Source organism: Microcaecilia unicolor, chromosome 1 (assembly GCF_901765095.1).
Source record: "Microcaecilia unicolor chromosome 1, aMicUni1.1, whole genome shotgun sequence".
NCBI lineage: Eukaryota > Metazoa > Chordata > Amphibia > Gymnophiona > Siphonopidae > Microcaecilia > Microcaecilia unicolor.
The window spans coordinates 404,736,496-404,753,759 of record NC_044031.1 but is presented as its reverse complement, the minus strand read 5'-3'; positions in this window follow the sequence as shown (position 1 = coordinate 404,753,759).

The window sequence follows — 17,264 nt, the reverse complement described above, 5'->3', positions numbered from 1 at the left end:
AGCACTGGTCTTGTCTGTGAGAAGGCAGCTGGGATCCTGGTCAACAAGAATGGTAGGCAGGCCGCGGCACAGGCAGGGTCAGGACAGGCTGCAATCCAAGAGGCAAGGTCAGGTTCAGGCAGAATCAAGGCAGGCAGCAATCCAAGAGGCAAGGTCAGGTTCAGGCAGCGGTCAGGTCAGGATAAGTCAGCAAGAAGAAACGCACCAGCACAATCTAACAAGGTTGTAGCCGAGGCAAAGAAGCAGTAGAAGATTCCTGGTTTTAAAGCTGAAGGCGTCTGATGTCAGAGGAGCGCACGCCAGCAGGTAAGCGCCCACATTGTAGACGCACCAGATGTAGATGCCCACACTGTAGATGTGCTGGAATGTAGACGCCCAAACTGTAGATGCGCTAGAATGTAGGCGCCCAGGAGGGAAAGCATCTTTGCGCATAGCGTCTGGGTCAGGACCGTTGTGGACACATACGTTTGGTTCTGCATGTTACACTCCAGGTATGTGACAAAATGCAACTTCTACGGGCATTTGTTTTCATCGTCTCTTCAATGGCAATACATTTGCTTGGTTTTCCTTATCCAGGTCATCAACTTCAGTCACTCTACCTTTGTCCCTTCAAAATCCAGCTGTATATGTTTCAGCTGAACCAGAATACTCATCTTCAACTGATGTATTCTTAAACAGCTCTTTCCAAGCAGCTTGTAGGTATTTAGATAAAGTTGTTGGTACTTGAAAGATTCTTAGATAAATGCTATTGTGATGGTCTCCTATTTCAGAAGGGCCTTTTTTAGGTTTATGACTCTTGCATACAGGTAAGATTGAGTACATTGTGACTTCTCAATTGTCTTGATCACCTCAGCATACAAGGAAACCTGTGGATTATCTGGATGCCTGACACTGTGACCGTCACTCAATGTGTAATTAAACTCTGGAATTTGTTGCCAAAGAAGGTGGTAAAAGCAGTTAGGTTGGCGTGGTTTAAAAAAGGTTTGGATAGCTTCCTAAAAGAAAAGTGTATAAGCCATTATTAAAATGGATTTGGGAAAATCTACTTCTTATTTCTAGGATAAGCAGCATAAAATCTGTTTTATTCTTTTTGGAACTTGCCAGGTACTTGTGACCTGGATTAGCCACTGTTGGAAACAGGATGCTGGGCTTGATGGACCTTCGGTCTGTCCCAGTATGGCAACACTTATGTACTTTGGTTAGTGCTGCAATTTTGGCTCATCAGTGGTTTGGAGTCTTCTGTTGACTGCATGTGTCATTGGTCTGATGGCACATATTCATTCTGTTATGTGATTCACAAAAGAACCCTGCAGTGAGGGAAAATGGTGAGGATGCAGCAATGGGTGGTAAGTGGGTCACCAGTGCTAAGTTTAATACATGACTGTAACACCAGATGTGAACTTGTCCTTTGTTAAGCCAAGTACAAAACCCATTGTATCTGCCTTGCATCTAGACTGCTCCTTCACTATCATTTGTAACAGATGTAGGGCTAGATTCAGTAAATGTTGCTCAAAAATAGGCATGGGAAAAGATCAGCGCTAAGCATGATTCTACAAAGGGCGCGTGTCCAAGTGCAGATTCTACATCACCTTTTCAGCACCAAACTTACGCCTGCTGAAACCTGGAGCACTGTCTGAGGTGGTATTCAGTAATTGCGCATGTAACATTTTGGAACACCCCTGACCTGCCCCCTTTTCAGATATGTGCTATGAAATTTAGGTGCCAAGCCTTACAGAATAGCAGGCAGCCAGATGCAGGTGCAGATCCTAATTGATGCCAATTAACTGCAGTAATTGGTTGTTAGTGCCCAATTATTGCTAGTTAAGGGCTCATTAATTAGTTAAGTTGCATGTGCATCTTGGGTGTGTCCAAATTTAAGCACTCAAATTAGGGCACCACATATAGAATCCGGGGGTTAGTGGTGTGTATTGCATTTTCACATAGCACTTTTTCAGTTGTTCATACAAACCTTTTCCTCTGGACTCTGTGCACTTCACCATGCTCATCGACCTCTCCTGCGCACCTTTATTTGTCTACATATCTGATTACAATAGATCATTGATCTCTCATGCTAGAGCTTGTGTCGTCCAGCTGTGATAAGTACCTATCAGCTCCATGTATGCCATCAGCCTAAGTTTTCTTTGAGGCAATTATGTCTGACATGGTTAATCATCATTTTGGATATTAATGTTAAGGTGTAAAGGCTGTAGTAATGTATTGATTCATGTGGGTTTTTTTTTCAATTTTAACTTTGTCTACATGTTTAACAACAGATTGTATTTTTGCAGGAAGATGAGGCATTCCAAGAAATTACCATAATTAGTCATGTCATCATCTCCTATACAGGCAGCTTCAATAGTATTTCCCCTGTGGCTAAAGCCTTGCTTCCCAGTCATTTTAATAATGTCTGTCATCTTTTTTTTTCTATGCTTTATTGTCAGTTCATCAGAGAAAAGAATCTGTTAAATAGCCTTATGGTGCAAACGAAGAATATGAGCTTCTGCATAATTAGGGGCTAGTTTGTAAAGAGGTTTTCACACATATGTATGTACCTCTTCTAAAACTACTTCTTCTCCCCCTATCACTACTCATTAGCAGCAGAGGAACACCTTATGTGTGTGGCAGACAAGCGAACAAACCAAACTCAGACCCCAGATCAATCCCTAATTTCTTTTCAAGCAAATCATATGAAGTATTATGCAATTCATTTTGAGGGTTGTTCTATAACTGGGTACACCAAGGCCACGTGATAGGAATCTATTCTATAAAGGAACCTAGGCAGCTAGGTTCTCTTATAGAATACTAGCGTAACCCAGTATCGGTGCACCTAACATCTAATAGAGTTGATGTAAATGCAGCCACCTAAGTGTAGCAGGGATGCATGTAACATATTGTAATCCTGTGTATCAAAGGAGTAGTGTACACACACAATACTTCCAAAAAACCATGAGGGAGTCGCAGACTGCCATAATCAAGTAGTGAATTTCACTAGCATTCATCAAATTTGACAAGTGTCTTGCTCATGTCTGGGTTCTTAGCCAATCAGAAGTGAGGATGTGCCCAAGCCCCACCCACTCCCCCACTCCTTTTGATGACATCACCAGCCAAACCACACCCACTCCCTGCCCCCAGGGATGACAGTACCAGATATGTTATGCCCCTACTAGAGCCCTGCCCCTTTTGCATAACCATGCCCCCTTGTCCTGTCTTATATGCATAGCCCCTCCCAACCCCCCTTTTTGCATAGTCCTGCACCAAACCCCACCCCTTTTGGTGATCTCAAAGGAAGTGATGTAACACTAACATCGTCATAGCCTCTTTTACAACAGCACATGCCCGGTTAGAGCTGTACAGGGTTCTTGACACTTTATAAGAGCGCTGCTTTTATCACGATACAATCTGTAGTCTATTGAGAGCTTTATTATGTTTTCTAAAGGCTCTGAGCAGAGGCTTGATGCCTGCAAAGCTCCCGACCGCCTCCAGCTCATAGTAAATTCTGCTTAAGATTTTTTTGAACATGACTTCATAGGGCGGTGCTCGTTTTAACACTAACGCTATAGGGTAGGGTGGGGATCCATATAAGCAGAGTGGTGAGAGGGTGCTAGGGGGAAGGGGAAAATGTTTTGCCTATCTGTAACTTTTTTTTCTCTAGCTCTGAAAAGCATCCTTCACACTAGTTCTGTGGCTTGTGGTCTTAAGAAAACTCTCCGTTTCGATCTCTCTTGAAAAAAAAAAGCATGCTGAAAAAAAGATGATCCAGCTTTAAAAAGGTGTCCTTTTTTTTAAACAGCTTTAAAAACTTTTTTGAATGAAAAAATGTCTATATTTTTCTTTCATTTGAGAAATGCGCATGTGTGATTAAATTCTGCCAAGGCTGTAAGGGGCAGTGTTGTTTTTTTTTTTTACATCACTTCCTATCATGTGACCCCATCCAAGATGGCAGCTAGCAGTGAAAACAGGAAGTGATATGGGGTGTGGCCATAACATCACTTCTTGTGACATCACCCGGTGTGGGGCTTGGGGCAGGGCTATGCAAATAAGGTGGGCAAGGGGAGTGGTTATACAAAAGAGACAGGGCTTGGGCAGGGTGTGATGTCATATCCGGTGACATCATCCCTGGGGGCGTGACTCAGGGGTCATGTCATCAAAAGGGATGGGGAGTGGGCAGGGCTTGGGTATGTCCTTGCTTCTGATTGGCTGAGAACCTGGAAGTTTGCATGGCACCTGTCAAATTTGACGAATGCTAGTGATATTCACAACTTACACAGGATTCATTCAACAGATTATCAATTATTTTTTGAATAAATCCTGTGTATGAGAGCCTGCGACTCCCTAGTGGTTTTTTTGAAGTGTCGTGTATCTACACTATTCCTTTGTCCTTCTGCATTTGTACTGTCCTTGTTTCCTCCACCTTGGTGCTTGATCCACTCCTGTGTATGCCTTCCTTCATAGGCGCCCGGAATAAGAGGCTTGGGGAGGCTAAGCCTCCCCAGCCGCAGCAGGAAAGGGTTAGGCGTCGGGAGGGTGGTTTGGGCAGGCGAGCGGTGCCGTGGGTCTCCCCTTTCCCTCCCCTTGCTTACTATCTGCTTCGTGCCATCTTTAATTTACCTCCGTCCCAGCGTCGGCCCGCCGCATTATTTCAAAGCCCACCCTGCTGCCTGTCTCTATTCTTCCCTCCCTTCCTGATGTGTTCGTTCCACAGAGTCCCGCCCTCAAGGAAATGATGTCAGAAGGCGGGTCTCTGCAGAACGAATCACATCACGAAGGGAGGGAAGAATAGAGACAGGCAGCAGGGCGGGCTTTGAAATGATGCGGCGGGCCGACGCTGGGACGGAGGTAAATTAAAGATGGCACAGGGCAGATAGTAAGCAAGGGGAGGGAAAGGGGAGATCCACGGTGCTGCTCGCCCAGATAGATGGAGGCAGGGGAGAGGAGAATCGCGCTGGGTATAGATGGAGGGGGGCAGGGGACAGAAGGGAATTGCTGGATATGTATGGAGGGCAGGAGAGAGGAGGATTGCTGGAATGGGTGGATAGAGGGGATGGCAGGGAGAGAGGAGGGTTGCTGGAATGGGTGGATAGAGGGGATGGCAGGGGAGAGAGGAGGGTTGCTGGACATGGAGTGGAGGGGAGGTCAGGGGAGAGGAGATTTGCTGGACATAGGTGGATGGAGGGAAGAGTAGAGTTGCTGGACATGGTGGGTGGCTAGAAGGAGAGGAGGGTTGCTGGACATGGGTGGATGGAGGGGAGGGCAGGGGAGAGAGAGGAGAGTTGCTGGACATGGGTGGCTAGAGGGTAGAAGAGGGTTCTGGACATGGATGGATGGAGGGCAGGGGAGAGAGGAGCATTGCTGGACATGGATGGAGGGAAGGGAAGACAGGAAGGAAATGGCACATGAATGAAGGGGAGAAATTCTGGACATGCATGGAGGGGAGGGAAGACAGAGGAAGGAGATGAGATGAGGGAAAAGGGAGAACACCTGCACATCGATGGAGAAAATAGGCAGAAGCTGGATCCACTGGACAGTCAAGTCTGCAGAGGACCCAGCTTTTACTTACGGATGTAAGGCAAGAAATGAAGAAGAAAGGCAGAAAGTAAAGAAATAAATGGAAAGGAAGCCCTGGAACCGGAGTTTAAGAGGACAGATAGCAGCAGAATCGGATACTTGGCCAGCATGATCAGAAAACAAAGTCACCAGGACAACAAAAGTAGAAAAGATCATTTTATTTTCCATTATAGTGTTTGGAACAGGTCCACTTTGAGAATCAGGTGCTCAACATTAAAAGTTTATATTTATTTACTTATTTATGGCATTTTATCCCACATTAAACATGAATTAGGGTGTTTTGTGGCTCTACATGAGAATTGTGATATTATGATCCCTTGTTTCATATTGTTGACGGTCTGCATTTTCCGTATGGTGGTATATTGGTGTATTAGGTTCTGCCCTATGTAATATTTATGGTACAGTAAGGTTCTGAGTGTGTTTTGCACAAAGTTGTGCATAGTGTTTTGCAGTTGAGCGATTGTGGTTAGTATATGCTTTGAGCACCACTTTATTCATTGACATACGATACATAGCTAATATCTAAATTTAATAAAAGGTATTAATTGTGACTTTTATTTTTATTTATTTATTTTTTCTGTGTGTTATCAGACAATTATGGATTTAAGCTCCACCCCTGGCCACCACCCTAACCCCCCCCCCTTTAGCCTTCCCAAACAGTTGGGCCACCAACTGCCTATGCCTTCCTTAGAAATACAAGCTTTGTAATTTTAGCAGGTTATTTGCATTTACATGTACATACGTACAAATAGGTGTGTATATATCATTATTATAAACATTTACACATTAGTGTGCTTGTAGTTTATAAAATTACCCCTTTTGTGGCTTTACCCTAGAAAAAGTGGATTATCAAATGAATTAAAAAATATTAAATAAATTCTCAACCAACCAATAACAAGTGGGGAAAGAATGCACAGCATAGCTCAAGGAATGCTTTCCAACCCATTTACATGTGCTCCAAAAGGAAGTGTTGGCTCCAGTGCAAGTATTAAGAAACAAAGTAGCATAAATCTGAGAGGTTGAGATTATACACAAAATATAGTGAAACATAGCAGTTAAGGGAAGTGCTCTTTTCAACTACTACTCTTCCCTCTTCTTTATGCTCCCAGACAAAATAACATACACGCATCCTTACCTGACATAGTTCAAGTTCATTACACTTGGTATACCACATATCTATGTGGTTTACAATAAATTAAAATAATATTAAAAAAGAAAAGGATGCCATATATAGGAAAAGAGAAGTGCCTAAAGATAAAATTAAGCTATTAATTCAATGGATTGCAGACCAGAGTACCACTGTCTCCTAATTAAGAAGGTTTTATAAAATAAATATGTTTTCAGACCTACTTTATCTTATTTATTTATTTGGATTATTAACCGCCTTATGAAGAGATTCACCTACCTTTTGGGACTGTTCAAGTAATCGATATTGATTATTCCATAGTGTAGGGCCCATAACATTAAAACAAAGTGAATGGCTAAAGATTCTGGGGGATAAAGTAAACACAAAAGAAATATGGGGAAACCTATATTTGAATATTTTGAACCAAAGGTTAGGGCCCTGTTTACTAAGCAGCATTGTAGGCGTGTTAACATTTTTAACGCACGTTAACTATGTATGTGTTAACCATGTACGTGCCTACAATATCCCTATAGGCGCCTACATGGTTTTTGCGCGTGTTTAGTATAGGTGCGCTAAAAACACTAATGCACCTTAGTAAACAGGGCCCTTAGTATTTTGCATGGAATTCTTGCTATAATTGGTAGCTAGTGTTCTGATTTTAAATATGGTATAACATGATCCCATTTTGCTCCGGAAATCATCTCGACTGTGGCCTGGTTGTAGTCTGTTAGGACCAAATTCTATAAATAGCACTGAAAAATCAGTGTCAAAACCCCCCCATACTAAGTGCTATTGTATAAATGATGCTGAAAGATAGGCACCGTTTATAGAATATGCTTGGCACTGGGATCAGCGCCTATCTTTAGATGTGAAGATTTACACCAAATAAACCCTGGTGTAAATCCTCACACTTAAATTAGGTGCAGATCCCCCTTATTCTAAAAGAGTGTGCATAAATTGTAGGAATGCACCTGATCCGCATTTGATCCTTCCATATCTCGCCCTCTTTGTGCACAGATCTACATGACTAAATATGTGCTCATAAATTCTAATTCCACCCAATTATAAGCTCTAATTGGGTAGTCAATTAAATTGCATGCCCATATTTGCACGTGCAATTCTGAGCACTATATATAGAATTTAGAGGTTAATGTCTATTAAGCTTAGGCCTTGAAATAACGAGTTACAGTAGTCCAGATGTCTAATGAATGAAGTCGAATACGAAGAGATTTTCTTTTAACTCAAAGTAGGAATTTACTGAATGTATTTTTTTTTTATTTGAAAAAAGCATTTTTGTACAATTGAGGATATATGATACACAACATGCACGCATACATCCACTCTCGCACAAAAACAAAACACACATGGTTTGGAAGTAATTCCATGCTTGCGTTCTCCACTATACAGCCCCCAGGGTTGTTGCCACTCCTAATCCCTGAAGAGCAGCCTATTAGTAATTTATATGCGTATTTAATTTCTTCATTGTAACTGTGAAACCTACTGACTGAGCCAGGTAGCTTTCGTAATGGTTGATGTGGGACAGTGGTAACTATTACTCATGGCCCCAGCCTCTCCAAGTTCTTGTCTTCTGTGGTTAAATTGTAAAGTCCATTCCTTGAAATCTGTTGACGATATCTAATGGCTTGATAAATGTCATATGATAAAGCTGCTAATAAATATTACAAAACACTATATATTGTACTTAAACTGTGTACATTGAAAAAGAGGGAAAAGACCCGAGACATTGTGCTACTCATATGTCCTGATTGAAATATTTCTGCACATGGTTAATTAGCATTCATTCATACGAAGGTTAAATTAAAAGTAATGCCTCCACCTCCATAACATTTGTTAAAATGATACTGTAATGAATAAAAAACTAAATGCTTGAAACTTGCTTGTTTCTTACATGTATTTACTTTTCTATATAGTCATCTTTTATGTATTTGAGACTGCAATATAACTGTAAACTGCAAATAGGGACTAATGTAAAATGTTGATCTTTTAATATTTTTGATGCAGAACTATAATTTCATAAATAAACTAATTTGATTTAAACAAAGCAATTTATAATGTGGAGGGTAATTTTATAACAGGTTGCCTACATAGGAATACCTAGTAGGTGCCTATTTTGGGGCTACTGTATAATGACAAAAGACACATCTTTGTGTCTTATAAAAGAGCTTAAAAAAAACCCTGCAGAACGCAGGGGTAAAATTATGTGCTTTGGAGTAGGTATAAAGGTATGCATACATGTGTGCATTTATAAACCATGTGTGTACTTCATGACTTCACCCATGCTCTTGCCAACATATGATCCCAAATATACTAGCATTCAGGTCATGTAGATGTACATGCTTTCTAACCTCATCTCAGGCTTTTATTAGCCACCTGTTCCCAACATAGGTCTGAAGCTTTAAACAGAATTGAAAACACTTACCCCCAGATTCTATATAGCGTGCCTAAGATCTATGCTGAAATCAGCACAGATTCTATACAATGCACCTAACTCAACAAGTTTAACAAGCTACTGAGTGCTGAAGCAATAATGAGCATTAATTGGCACTGATCAGAATTCAGGCACAGAAGTCACTAAGCTATTCTGTTACAATGTGTGCCAAACTTCTAACATGCGCAATCAGCTGTAGCCTATTTAATTTGCTGAGGCGTATAGAGACGCCGCAGCCATTTTTTTTCTATATGCGGAAGCAAGCATTCAGATGGTAATATTGTAACATGCTGTCTTATAGGAAAGAAAAATGTATATTTATGCGAATATTCATAGTTGGCTCTGATATGTTCTTCTTCCCAGCGAACCTCTTCCCTGATGAAGAATTTCGAAACCTGGCCATGTTGGCAGGTGTTTGATTTGGGAGAAAAATCGCTGCTGAAAGCCACCTAAAGTTAAGTGCTATGAGCATTATATATTCTGCTTACTGGAAGAAGCTGATTTATGAAGAAAGTTTTAGGAAAAGTGTAATGTAGTATCATAGTAACATAGTAGATGACGGCAGAAAAAGACCTGCACGGTCCATCCAGTCTGCCCAACAAGATAACTCATATTTGCTGCTTTTTGTGTATACCCTACTTTGATTTGTAGCTGTGCTCTTCAGGGCACAGACCATATAAGTCTGCCCAGCACTATCCCCGCCTCCCAACCACCAGCTCTGGCACAGACCGTATAAGTCTGCCCAGCACTATCCTCACCTCCCCACCACCAGCCCCACCTCCCAACCACCGGCTCTGGCACAGACCGTACAAGTCTGCCCAGCACTATCCCCGCCTCCCAACCACCAGCCCCACCTCCCAACCACCGGCTCTGGCACAGGCACAGACCGTATAAGTCTGCCCAGCACTATCCTCACCTCCCCACCACCAGCCCTGCCTCCCAACCACCGGCTCTGGCACAGACCGTACAAGTCTGTCCAGCCCTATCCCCGCCTCCCAACCATCAGCCCCGCCTTCAGTTATAAAAAATAAAAAAATAAATGGGTAGATCAATACGACGTGATAAACAACACTAAATGCTGGAACAAGTTTCCTAGAAGATGTATGTTGTCCTATTAAACTCTGAGGATCCTGTTCATCACATAATGTGGATTTATGAATGCATATCTTAGATAGAAGGGTGATAGCATTATCTGGAATATCATAAGATGCAGTGTTTGAGATAATTTGAACATATGGATGGTGCATAAATTTAGGCACACTGGGCCATATTCTATAACAGTGCTCATAAAATTTGGAATGTCCATGAAATGCCCATTTCCCTGCCCATAACCACGCCCCTTTGTGCATTAGAATTTAGGCGCAGTGAATTACAGATACATTTAGCAAGTTATGCGTAAATTCTAATTATTGCCAATTTAGTGCTCATTATTGCTTTTTAAGTGCTGTTAACAATGCTGATTGGCTGTTAAGCCAATTAAGCTATGTATATTGTTACAGAATATGCTTGGATTTCAGCCCGGAATGCTAGGCGTGCTATATAGATTTGGGGGATAATTTGTACCTGTTGTGAGCCATTTCCTGCCACAACAAAACTCTAATGAAAATCAGGATGAATTTGAGAGTCTTGTTACCTGATGAACGGAGAGCTATGTATTTCAGGCACAGTAATCTATAGTTTCCTAGATCATCCCTAAAGCTCTTTTTAGGTGCATTTAACTCAAGTGATTGTGTTTACTGGGGGGGGGGGGGGGGGGGGGGGGTGGGCCCATCCATCTGTTCATCTATCCATATGCAGGTTCATTTGCACTTGCATAGCAAGGAGCTAGAAATCAGCAGGTAATCTATCTTCTAATCATTTCTATAGTGTTACTAGACGTATGCAGTGCTGTGCACATTATACACAAGTACTTTCTCTGTCCACAGGGGCTCACAATCTAAGTTTTTTGTACCTGGGGCAATGAGGGTTAGAGAGAGAGAGAGCCATGGCATTTCACTGTTTCTTCATCTTGGCTGCTGTACTGATTGTTACATTTGTACCCTGCGCTTTCCCACTCATGGCAGGCTCAATGTGGCTTACATGGGGCAATGGAGGGTTAAGTGACTTGCCCAGAGTCACAAGGAGCTGCCTGTGCCGGGAATCGAACTCAGTTACTCCAGTTCCCCATGATCTAAGTCCACCACCTTAACACTAGGCCACTCCTCCATACTTCTCTATCACATAGAACACTTTGTTTCCTGCACAAGTTTTATCCTGCTTAACTTTATGCCATCCTTAACATATTGCACCACCCCTCCATAAATTTGCTCTGTTCTATCATTTTGATCTAATTTGACCATTGGTATCACAGTGCTCTACCAGTAATCATCCTTGAACCAGGTTTCTGAGAGGCCTAGTTGGGTCCACAGCTTGCTTTGAAGTTGAAATGGGAATAATTGATATTGTCTGCTGTTAAGCTTTTACTACAGCCCCTTTATTGAGCTATTCTAACTTGGAGTAGCCTGATGGTTAGAGCAACAGGCTGAGGATAAGGGAAGCTGGGTTCAAATTCCACTGCTGCTCCTTTTGTTTTTTGGAAACCACTTAATCCTCCATTGCCTGAGGTACAAATAGATTGTAAGCAATCCAGGGACAACAAACACCTCTTATAACTGAATATAACTCACAAATAGAAAAGATGTGAGCTAAATCCAAAATCTCTTCCAGTTTTGCCACTGTCCTTTGAAGCTACCTCACTCTGAACCATGTACTCCTAAGCAACTGTTGTTTTTTTCCTATGATTTAGTTAAAAATTATTCTCTTTCTTTTTGATATGGGCCTCAGAAGCTATGTTCCACCCTGGTTGGAGTCTATGCCATCAGAATAGGTTTCCCTTTCCTCAAACTGTTCTCCAGTTTCTAACAAATCTATCATGCATTGAGGCTCTGAAGTTCAGCCTGCCTCTGGGATTTTGTATATAGAATGGGAACCACTTCAGAGAAGAAATTCCATAGATTTTGGATTTCAATTTCCTATCTCAAATTTGACTTCCAGAACATCTTCTATTGTGATTTCCTACTCCCAAATAACATGGAAGCCAGTTTTTCCCTAAGCACTAAAGAGCATTTTAAATCTTGACAGCAGGTACCAGCCCAACACCCTCTATGCACTGTCAAGAGAGATCTGGGCTTCAGTCCAAAGCAGTGCATTTGTTAATTGGACTGACCACAGCTGGGGCTGTTGTGAAAGCAGGAAGGGAGAAGAACTATCTACTGGCCACTTAAGGTGCAAGTACATTGTAAGGGGGGGGGGAAATGGGAAGAAAAAATCTCACGGGAAATTGCACAAGAAAGCAAATGGCACAGTAACCCTAAAACAGTGGTAGTCCAATTTAAATAGAAACCCAAAAGAGTAGGAAGACACTGCCACACCAATAAGACCAAACCCATCTATTTGGGCTGGGAAGCAAACTTTAAAAACAAACCCACAGAAATAAATATTCCAATAATTTCATAATGAAAATGCTAAATAATATGACTTGGGTCTGCTGTCTGTCTCACCTACGTTTGAAAAGGACCAAGTCAGCTGTCTTGTATATACTGAAAAGTGAAAGCACTAGCAGTAATGACTAAAATATTCTGTAGCCAAGAAATTGATCTGCATTAATGCTGGGCTGCAGTTCTCATTATAGGCCTCCACCATTCTTATGAAATAAAGTGCCTCTAGAAAACAACAACAAAGTTAACACAGCCAAAACTAGCACTGTCACTTTTCGGGGCAGAACCACCTCATGAGTATATGTGGGACTGGTCAGAGAAGGCCCACTGTATGGTTATTAAGTCACATTTAAATGAGAACCCTAAACAAATGCTAGTTTAAAAAGCTTAGGAACCTGTTACTAAGCCATGTAGGTGCCTACATGCGCCAATTTTGAACAGCTGCCCAGCTACCACGTGGCCCGGGTGGTAATTTCATTTTTTACTTGCATCCACTAAATGCACTAGAAATTTTCCGGTACATGGCAGTAACCGGGCAGTAATCAGCATTGTACGCACATAGACCATTACCGACCCAGTTAACGCATGAGACCTTACCACTAGGTCAATGGGTTGGCGGTAAGGTCTGAGGCCCAAAATGGATGCGCACCAATTTAAATTTTGCTGCATATCCATTTTTTGGCCAAAAAAGGGGCCTTTTTTTGCAGGTGCGCTGACAAATGGACTTGCGTGCATCCAATACAGACGTCTACTTCAGGCCAGGTCATTTTTCAGCGCACCTTAGTAAAAGGACCCCTTACTGCTGGTTGTCACAGCAGGCATAAATTAACACTAGTCAAATGCATGCTAAGGATCCAAGTTTTTCAAAAGCCAGGCTGGTTGAGCATTATGAATAGATACAAATTTCTGCTACTTGTTATCACTGCAGCAGAAGGACTGCTGGATTATGGAAAGGCTTTTTGCATGGTTGGCAGAAGAGATTCATTTCCAACACAGTAGGAGGAAGCAGGCTCTTGCTCAGCAGTCAACTCGAGTGGGATTATAGAAAATGAAAGAACCTACAATGTTTAGTCAAAGTGGCCTACCCTGTGTTTTTGGAGAAGACCAAAAGGCTAGAGGGAAATGAGGAAGAGCGAATTGGCAGTTCAATGTTTTTCTGAAACTGAGCAAGGACAGAGTAAAATGCAGTGCTTCAAAAGGAATCTGTGTTTTCTGTGTGAAATCTGTGTAATTCAGCCTCAAAACGGGGGTCATAACAAAATATCATACATTTCCCAACAAAAACTATAAATAATGCTGAGCAAAAAGCCACTCTAGTCAGCACTGACTCCTTTCTTTTATTATTTCAGAATACATTTAAAGCTGAGAAACTGTATACCAAAGTTACAACCATGATAACAATGGACAAAACACAGAATAATAAAACCTTGTCATTCCATTCATGTTAGTTGCTGTAGTACAGTGTAGATGGTGTATTATTGAATTATAAAGTAGTTCAAAATGAAAAATATTTTGCACCTGTGTTGTGGTGGGCACACTGTGGGTTATGTACCAATCTAGCGATTATCCGATTTTACCACTACAAAACAGAATGTGATTAATGCATGAAGTCATATGAATTAAAAATGTGCATACATACTGGGATAGATTTCAGTGCTATTCAACCAGCAGAAGAGGCTCTTACCCAGTTCAATAGCTTCAGGACATAATTATTCTGCAGCACTTAACTGTAAGTGAAGTCCAAAAAATCCAGATTGTTCGGGGATTGGACTAGTCCTGATTTTCTGAATTCTCAGGTAGTACTTTTTAAAATTCAGATTTAAGGAACAATAAAGAAGAGATGAAGAGGCAAATTTTGTTGATTTATTCATTAATATAGAATGCTTTATCCAGTGCCCCCCTCTCTCTCTGCATGTCGCCCTTCCCCATCCAGTGTCTCTCTGCATGTCTCTCTCCCCCATCCATCACCCCATCTCTGTCTTTGCAGCTTAAGAAAATGCCATAGCCCAAAGGGGGTTCAGGTCCCCAAGCCCCCTCCCCTTGTGGCTATGTCCACCTGCTTCCCCTGCACAGTCCGGTGTCTCTCTTCCCTCCCAGCCCTGCCTGTGGCTCTCTGTCACTCCCTTCTCTGGTGTACGTTTTCAGATGTGAACAAGTCTTCCGTGCTGAACGCATGTGGCCGACTTAGTCACAGGCTGCCTCCGGCCTGCCACCAAGCCTTTACCCTTTGACCCATCCTGCCCTTTCTGATGCAACTCCATGTTTTCAGAAGGGCAGGATGGGTCAAAGAGAAGGCCTGGTGCAGGCTGGAGGCAGCCTGTGAGTAAGGCTGCCGCTGGCACCGCAGCATGGAAGATTTGCTTACTTCTGAAAAGATACACTGGGGTTGGGTGGGGGCGTGAGAGAGCCACAGAACTGGCTGGGAGTGGAGGAAGAGAAGCCAGACCATGCGGGAAGGAGGGAGAAGGTGTGCAACACTTGTAGTCTGGATTCGCAGGTGGTCTGGATTTCTGGCATCCAGATTTTGAACTTGTACTGCACGGCAGTCTGAGGGTGGGGACAGACACAGAAGTTATTCCAGCACCCTTGATATTCAGTGCCTAGATAACTAACCAGGCAAGTAGGACCAAATAAAAAGCAGCTCTAACTATGCCCAGTTAGTTGTCCAAGTACCAGCATTGAATATTAGTGGTACCAGTTATTTTTCCAAGGTGCCAAATACCCTGATATTCAGGGCTGATAGACAGACGTGGCCTAGCACCTAATATCTACAGTAGGTCTAATTCAGCCTATTACAGTCAGTGTTTTAAAAATGCTGATTACCTCAGTCTAAATATTGGCTAGAGGTGGGGAACCTGTGACCTTCAGGGGCTTCTAGTGCAGCCTGATATAGGGCTCCTTTTACAAAGCCACGTTAGCAATTCCAGCACGGCAAATGCGAGGAAGCCCATTCATTTCCTACGGGCTTTGTTGCATTTGCCATGCCAGAATTGCTAGTGTGGCTTTGTAAAAGGAGCCCTTAATATGGAAAAGGTTTTGGATGCCTTTTCTTTAATGGCATGTTCACAGGACAAGCATCAAGCACTGGAACCTCGCACAGCCTCTTAAATTCTTGTCTTGTTTAAACCCTCTATCTCAAAACAGGGAAAAAATCAAACTTAATAAATGAATATTCTACCCCAATTAGAAGTTTGAACTATACGATTAAGTTTGTGGGTGTCTCCCAATTATATGGTAAAGTTTCCAACCTGGAAATCAGGAATACTAATTATATAAATTGGAACCTCAAAGCTCCTCGAAGGGAAAATACAGAAGTATTAAACAAATCCCTTCCAACTCAGGAGTCCATTCCTATCACTGGTTCCAGCAAGGAAAGAGAAAAAAAAACATCAAACGTAAAAACTCATAATATATGAGAAAAACGAATTGAAAAAACTGTTTTCCTCCTTAACTATTACCTATTGAGAGACACCAACCACCAAACTATAACAAACTGAGCCCAGCCCAATTAATATCGCTACCTAGATGGATAGCCCCTATTGCAAAGAATACAGCCCTTACTTTGAACTCCCAAACCATCTAAAAACTGGTCAGTACTTAGCTGCTAGTGATGGAAAAGTCCAAGGCTGCCCCGCTGTAAACCGCTGCTACACAAAAGGGGAAGGAACAACATCCGTCTTCAGTTTAGATACTGGTGATAATAATAACCCTTCTTCTTCAGTTTGAATACTCGTAATGCTGGTAACAATGACCCTTCAACAAGTGCGCCTTGTTTTGCCCACACTTAGGCTGCTTCAGGAAGGGCATGAATATACGTCCAATTGCCCAAAGAAATGGCGACCAGAGGAACCGAGTCCAAGTAATGATCACAAAGGTGGTGCAGGGAAATTCTGCATAACTCCCATATTTAAATCTGAAACAATCATGGTTGGACCTATCATATTAGAGGGTGGCTCAATCTAAAAACACAGCCCGGCCACACCTCTAAAGGTAGAACCTAACAGTTCAATAGTAAGCGTTCCACTCAATGTTTTTGTTCAAACCTTTAGGTTCAACTGTTTTCAATAGGTAAATCCAATGTTGTTCTTACGTTTTGCTGTTTTGAAAATGGCTATATTTGCTATTTGGATTCAGGACATTTTGAGCAAAACGTCCAAAGTCAGTCAGACATCATATCAAAAATGCCCCTCTATGTAACTTTGTAAGTCGATATGCTTTGAAAATGAGCACCTTAGTAAAATATTTTTAAAACTTTGCCAACTTTGCATCATTCATTCATTTTTTGCGGAAGATCATTTTTTGAAGTTAGTTCAAAAAATGCTCTTCCGCAAACAATGAATGAATGTTGCAAAGTTAGTTCAAGCACTTATTATTTTTCAACTCGATACTGTAACTGCCTGCACTCTGGAATATCTGTAAGATTAAGGACTAAACTTTAAACTTTACAAAATGTTACCTCTAGATTAATTTTCTGTCTGAAGAAATATGACCAAGTTACACCACTGTTAATTTGTTTGGAATTTTTTTTGCCAGTTCAGGCCAGATTTTTCTTTAAAGTGGGGTGTATTATATTTAAGATATTTGAAGGCACTAGTCTGAATATTGGTAGGATTCTTTTCTTTTTCCAAAGTTCATTAGACCTCTTAGG